The following is a 7,467-nucleotide window of genomic DNA, read 5'->3' on the forward strand; positions in this document are numbered from 1 at the left end:
CGATGTGCTTCCTTTGGAACAGATGAAGGCTGACACTGTACGTCGAATGATGATTTACCGTAAGGAGAGGCCTCGGGACAAACGTATGATTGGTCATATTAGTAACCCAAATTATGTATGTCCTCCCAATGAACGCTGGATCCACGATGACTCGGATTTCGAGCGTGAGGGGGGAGAAGGTGGGAACGATGATGATGGTAATGATGATGGAGATGAGGGTGGTGGTGGTGCTGGTAATGCTGCTCTTCAAGAGCAACAGGATGCAGTGAATGCTGCGTTAGCTGCTACCATTGCAGTTCAACGTGAACGAAAACAAAAAGACAAAGCACCAGCTTCTGAAGTTCCAGCTAAGAGACGAGTATCAGTTGGAGCTGGTGTGATTATTGGTGTACCACCGCCTCGTCAAACAATGCCTCAACGCCCGGTAGTGCTGCCTACTACTAGCACTCCGGTGCTCACATTAACAACAACGATGGTCCATCATGAGCAGCTGGGTTTGATTCCACAGATGGCACTTGCTGAAATACCATTTCCCTCTGCTACATCTTCCACTGTTCCTCCAACACCGTCAATGAGGCCTCCTCCACCTAGTGATGTCTCATTTATGAGAATTACAAGGCCTCAGGGACCAATTCAACCTGTCCATCCATCCTTATACAACATGCCACAAAATCGTCAGACAGACATGTTATTGAACTTGCTACACTTGTATGAGAATCAGATATCTGTTGACCGACTAAATCAGGAACGTCTCATGGAGAACCAAAAGAGACTAATGGGATATGTCTCCTTCTGCCAGAAAGAAACGAAAGCCCTACGTGAGATTGTTACGTCTCAGGGGGTGAAATTAAAAGAGCAGGAGGAACTTATTCTACAATTAACTTGTAAAGATGATGCACTGAAAAGACTCAAGAATGACGATGAAGATCCTGATGAGTCTGGTGCTGGTGGTGAGACGAAACAAGCTCACGACTCATCTACAGGTGCAAGTGCATGTACGAGTGGTGGTGATGACTCGGGTAAGCAGGTAGTTGTGTATCATGATTCAACTGCTGTTAAATCGATTGAGATGATAGAAGCCAATACCGTCATATTCGTGGATGGATCGGGAATGGTTAGGAGCGTGGTAAACAGGGATGAGATTGAGGTTGGGGAGTTCGTTGATAGGTATCTAACACGAGAGCATATTTCCATACTGCTAGGGTTGAATGATGAACAATTAACCGTGTTAGAGACAGAGCCTGACGTTGAGGTGGTGAATGAGGAAGGTATAACAGATGATCCGTCAATTCAAATGAATACGGATTTTATTTATGAAGAAGAGGAATTTGAGATGGAAGATGTCACTGCTGAGGAGTATCCTGACTTGTTTCAACACACAAATGTTGATCAAGGTGCTCCAGTGTTTAATGAGCAAACGGTTAAAGCAGTTGAGGATGGGAAAGACGTCCAAGGGTAAAAAGGTTGTGGACACTCGTTTCAACTCGATTGAGAACCCAACCGATGCCGATATTACTAAGTGGTTTAGCTATAAAAAGGTAAGTAAGATTATCAAGGCGTATCGGTATGTTGATCAAGAGCGAAAAGACGTAGTTGCAGCTTGGGTCAAAGCAAACCAAGTGACTTCTTTCAAGACTGTATCCAAGGTTCATGGTGATATCGTCTCGTGGCTATATGATTCCGAGCTTAAGGTATGTATAGTTAAATGGGAGAAGGGAATCCAGTACTACGAAACGATAATGGACGTTCTTACAGTACCGCGTTGGGATGTTCGTACCCTCGCGTGTCGTCCATTTATCAATCGTGGTGGTGACCGGTCAGCTGAGTGGTTTTATCAACACTTGCTGTTCGAGGTCAATCATGGTTTCAAGTTCTTCAAGCCCCAGGTCCCGAGACGTAAACGTATTGACGAAATTGATCCAAGGACTGGCTGGAAGAAACTTGTTCTTAAGGTAAAGCCGCCGAAGACGATGAAGCGGGTGTCGGTGAAGACGATGCACCAACACATGCATCTCTCGTTTGACCGCTGGTACTACGACAATCATACTGGCGAGGCTGTCATTGTGCTTGGTAAAGGACTGAAGACTGAGCTTATCAAGATTATCGACCCGATGTGGTTGATTAATTTATCTTAAACAGATAATGATGTGCTTCATAAGAACAAGATTCTGATTGAGCGCAATGAAGACTACGATCTGGCTATGCAATTCCAACGCATCGTGCTTGTTTGTTATGAAAACGGAATTCATAGTTGCAGAGATTGTCAGTCCAAGCGTTTCAAGTAAAGACCAAAGGCAAAGAGCTCAAGACGAGGGGGTGTCTGTTAGTGCACGGTTTTGCGTCTTGAGTCTTTGTATTTATCGTTAAATGTATTTGTCGTTTTGTTTAATGTAATAAACAATTATTAAAGTTTGTAGTTCATTAATGAATTAGTCTAGTTCGCTAAGGATGTTTAGCGAATTAGATATAAGTTAAGACCCTCCTGATTCATTAAGGATGTTTAATGAATCAGGGGGTGACTCGTTAAGATTATTTCACATTTATTGTATGTAACGAAGTACACCATAGTTCGTTAGGGGATGTTAACGAACTAGGTCTATCTTCTATATATAGTGACCTGGTCACTGTTTAAGTTAAGATTTGAATGTTAATTAACGAAACCCTGTCCGTTCTCTCTCTCAATCTTCATATTAAGTTTATTAATAATATTTATACTACTGATAATATATACACATATACAACATATAATCAATCGTGATAATGAGCTAGATCCGTATTTAGGATTAACCATATACATCAGATCTGTGATTTGTTAATCGTTAAGTGTTAAATCAGAGGAACAAAAGTTTTTCGTCGGAGCAGTTGCGTTGATAGAGATGAAGTATGAAAGGCGTTACGGTGGAAATCGTCAAAGAAGGTTAAAAATGGTATGCTTTGTGAAAATTATGGTTGAAATTTTGGGTTTATTTTCTTAATTGGCACTAATTTTGATTAATATGTTGAAACTTGAAAGATGATATTATTTTAGGTCACATTTTCCTCAAATTATTGAACTGGGTTATGATTATCTTTGAAATAGATTTATTTTTTTGGTTGTAATAAAGGGAAATTACTTTGAGTAACTAGAAACAAAAATACAAAGTATGAGTGAAAAAAGTTTTCGATAACCTTCTTCGGTTTTAGTGGAAAAAACATCTTGCAAAGATAGATTTGTATTAACCGGTCAGTGTTCGATAATTCGGTTTTTGGTTAACAACATGTAGGTTGGTTTTATATTTGGTCAATTTGTTAAAACCGGGATAATTTATTAGAAAAAATTTAACTGATATTATTTGACTACAAAATGATATTCTTTTTATTGCCTGAATTCTTTCTATCAGCTATGGGGGACAAACAAACAATTCAACAATGACAATGCTTTATTAAAATATACTAATCTACGTTCATAATTTCAACTTTTTTGCTTCTCTTTCGTTTGGCTACTTAACGACCAACATTTTTAAGTAAAATTATGTATGATATTATCTTTTAGGTGTAGCAAAAATGTAAACAAATTGGTAAATATTTGTTGGTTTTATGTGAGTGTAAAATTGAAAGTAATTAGTACTTTTTGATGTAGTAGTATGCCAGTATGTTTACAAATTCTCAATTGGTTTGCTTTTCAGGACAGAGAATGGGTGATGATGGAAAACCATTGATGTGGGGACAAACAATTAGAAGCTATTGGATTATGAATTCTATATGCTTAGACAAAAGAGGGCCACGGAAAGGTACATCACGTTGATCTTTTATTACTTCATGTTTTTTATCTTATACATATATGTGCTTCAAAGGTAGATGATTTGTCGTCCAATCCGATTTGACCGTTAACAATTGATGTTTTAAAGAGGTGTGAGTTATATGAATAGAGCACTAATATGCTTTTTGACCCATATGCATTTTGCAACTGAAAATTGAAACATAAATACAGTCATAGTAACTGAACTTTTATGCAGCCACTTGGCGATGGAACCTAGGCCTTTTAGCACTCATACGCAAGGGCATTTATGTCAATTTAATTTTATAGGCTGGCCCAATTTGGTCCATTCGAATCTAAGGGATGCGTTGGTTTGACTTTTAGAGGTCAAACATTCATGCATATGGTTTGGTTTTGTGAAGACAAAAGAAACTATTGTGATTTTTTTATGTTTATTCTACTTACTTGAATGCTTCCTTAATGTAGGGATTCTTGGTTACAACTGCATTGAAGCCAAGGATGGAACCTCGGGATGAAGTAAAGCTCAAAGTTTTGTACATTCGAAGAAAAATATCCGTTTTGAAATGGAGTTAGGTACATAAAATCGTATTGTGTATTATTTTTATGATTCTTTCTATATAATAGTTGCTTAATCATGATAAGTTTTTTTTAAAAGAACATATATAAAACATATTACTTTGGGTTGTAAGTTTTCAGTTGATTGAAGTTGCTATGCTTTTATTAAAACCCAATAGTTTTGAACAAATACAACCACCAATATACTCAGTTAACCAACTAAGTATACATTTTAAAATTGTTGTAATGTTTTATTAGGGCATGTCTAATTTTCAAGTTTTTGATACCTAATTTGGCTTAATATGTTCGAATTGAGAGTTTAACTCTTTTGGTTTGAGTATTTGAGTTAATAAGTAATTCAGATATGGGTCAATATTGGTGTCAAAGACTCTAGACCTAGCGACTATGAAAGCCCGGGTCAACATAAGAAGAGTTATTTTTTATTCTAATGGTGGTTTGTTTTTTGTGTTTGATATGTTTAAATGAAGCTTGGTGCAACAACACAGTTTTGGCGTGGAGGAGAACACCGCTACAAATCGAACTCATTGAAGAAATATGTAGGAATGATGAGACAAATAGATAGTGGATCTCGCCAATTGCTGGTTTTCATAGCCACCTCACCATCCCCAAGATGCAAAGAGCTGAAGTTTGTACCCAAGCCGTTTTTTTCTTTCACTTTGTGTTGCTGACATGTTGTTAAGGGATTGCAGAGATGAATATGCAAACTATGATTTTTGTTTATGTGCTATTTGTCAGGAAAGAAACAAAATGTTCTTTCCAACAAGATGAATAAATAGAAGTACCAAATAATTTCATATATTATATTTATTAAAATGTTTTAAATATATTTTTTTATAACCTGTGTATCACATGGACAAATAGACCAGTAATAAATATATGTAATTAAACACTACTGAACATAAAAATACACATTAATGCACATGTGTAATACAACAGTATTGCACACTAATACATATGTGTATTACATCGTCTTTTTTTTATATATTTTTTCCGATGAATGGTAATAAAATATAAGAAGAATGGAAGAAACAAAAGTTGAAAATATTTTTTATTTTTAATTAAAAGTAATTCTTTAGAACTTTTAAAGTTTTATATACGTATATGCATACGTATATGTATATGTATGTATATGTATATGTATAGATAAATGATCCAATACATAAATCCGTTATCGTACATTACGTACGCGACACCCTTAACCCTTGATTTCAAAAACACGCTAACACTAGAATCACAATTGCGCGATCTGTTCGCCATCTACCAACTCTGTCGCCCCGTAAAAGTCCACCGTCGTGAGTACTGTCTGAAGCTTCAATCGATCAATTTTGAGTTTTAAGTGATAGGTTTTAACCTCAAATGTACCAGGATTTAAGCTTGGACGTTTTAGGTTTTAAGCCTGAACGTTTTAGATTTTGGAATTTGGCTTGAACGTTTTTGTTCTTTTCTTAACATTGAACATATTTCGCATACGTAATGTACATTAAGCGATTATTGTACGTAAACTCAATCCTATAGATTAACTTTTTTGAAAAAAATTACCTTAGTAAGAGTTGGATAGTGTTGATTCCTTAAATGATCCGTCTCTCTATCCCTTTTTAGCAAAACTTGAAATGCAAGAAAGAGGGTAAGCCTTTTATAGGAGGAATCTTTCGCCGATAAACAAAAATATATCAAGTATTACTTTTGACAGACTCTCCAAACCCTGGATTAAAAATTAATGCATAAATAAACAATAATATCCTCATGTGCTAAATGTAATTAATTATTTCTTAAGATGTTCCTTAAGGTTCGTATCACTATATACCTAACAAATTCAAAACTATCTACCGTTTGTTTCTTGTGTTCAGTGAGATTAGTGATGAATAAAGAGAAGGGAGTAAACGAAGCCGAAGAAGTCGAGGAAACGAGTGTCTCTAATGACTACGATAGCGATAGCAACGTTGAAGGCCGCACGGATTCACTCCCAGAAAAGTTAATTCACCATAAATAAAATATAACAAGAAGTCTTATTGTTAATAATATAGTACGTGGATTAGATATTTGTTAATACCATGATGCATGCTTGAGTGTATATATTCAATACGTTTGGTTTGGTTTATACATAGTAATGTAATGTATGACCTCGTGATATGTAAATTTTAGTTTTAAAAGACTTGCTTTTGCTATGACTAGCTAGTTAGTTGCCCGCTTGCCTTCTATATCAATGTAAACACTATCTTTTAACAAATGAAAAATACCAAAAAAATAAAAATAAAAAGTTTATTGTTGGAATTTGGGCGTTTCTAACATAGCAGTTCAGATAGCCAAAGATGAATTTTTGGTATTAGAAAGTGAGGCCTCTATCTATATTTGTAATTATCAACCAATTTTAATTCCATAGGTTGAGGTTGGCGGTTCTCCACCGTATAACATTCAGAGAAAGCTTGGGAAAGGGGGATATGGGACGGTACATGTTGAACGACGTCTTAAATCTTAATGAACAAGAAACAGCTCCGTTAGAGGTATGGTTTGTCTACATTTATGAATGCTATCGTATGTGATTCACTGATTCAAACTATATTATATTATAGGTTGCAGTGAAGTTTGAACACTGTAAACCACCATACGAGTGGGAAGTTTAAAAGTAACCATTTTTATGACATTCTAATTGTCATATGTAGCTAAAATTTATAATATGTTTGGTTGCCAGTATTCTAAGTGGAACTCCTGGTGTGCCACGTGTTCATTATAAAGGCAGGCAGGGTGATTATTACATAACGGTACCTCTAGCTAGTTTACTATTTATGTATTTGTATTTAAGTTTCGACAATACTCTTTGCTAACGTTGTTGTTGTTGATAATTGGTCAAGGTTATGGATATGCTTGCAGTGGTGGACCCATGAATTTTTTTTTTGAGGGGCGGAAATTTTTAAGCATCGTATGAGTATCACAATATAATAATATGTTTTTCAATTCATACCGGGTCAGGTCGATCTGAGAGACATGATAAAAAATTAAAACTGAACTAAATTTCACATAATTATATTTATGTTTATATATATATATATATATATATATATTAAAACATGAATGTGCCTATTATATGAACTCCACAAACTAGATGTGTAGTGTTATACTAAAATAATAGTAACATA

General features: G+C 35.6%; 1 long non-coding RNA gene across 1 annotated transcript; it reads left to right on the forward strand.

The window, feature by feature from the left end:
• The first annotated feature begins 3,359 nt into the window (after positions 1-3,359).
• LOC143534175 (uncharacterized) lies at positions 3,360-5,043 on the forward strand. Its single transcript, XR_013135488.1, has 3 exons — positions 3,360-3,770; positions 4,223-4,330; positions 4,801-5,043. It is a non-coding gene; the product is annotated as an uncharacterized LOC143534175 (long non-coding RNA).
• Positions 5,044-7,467: the final 2,424 nt, after the last annotated feature.

The sequence above is a fragment of the Bidens hawaiensis genome, unplaced genomic scaffold (genome assembly GCF_021521415.1).
Source record: "Bidens hawaiensis isolate Kalapana, Puna unplaced genomic scaffold, B.hawaiensis_p1.1 tig00010099_1, whole genome shotgun sequence".
Lineage (NCBI taxonomy): Eukaryota > Viridiplantae > Streptophyta > Magnoliopsida > Asterales > Asteraceae > Bidens > Bidens hawaiensis.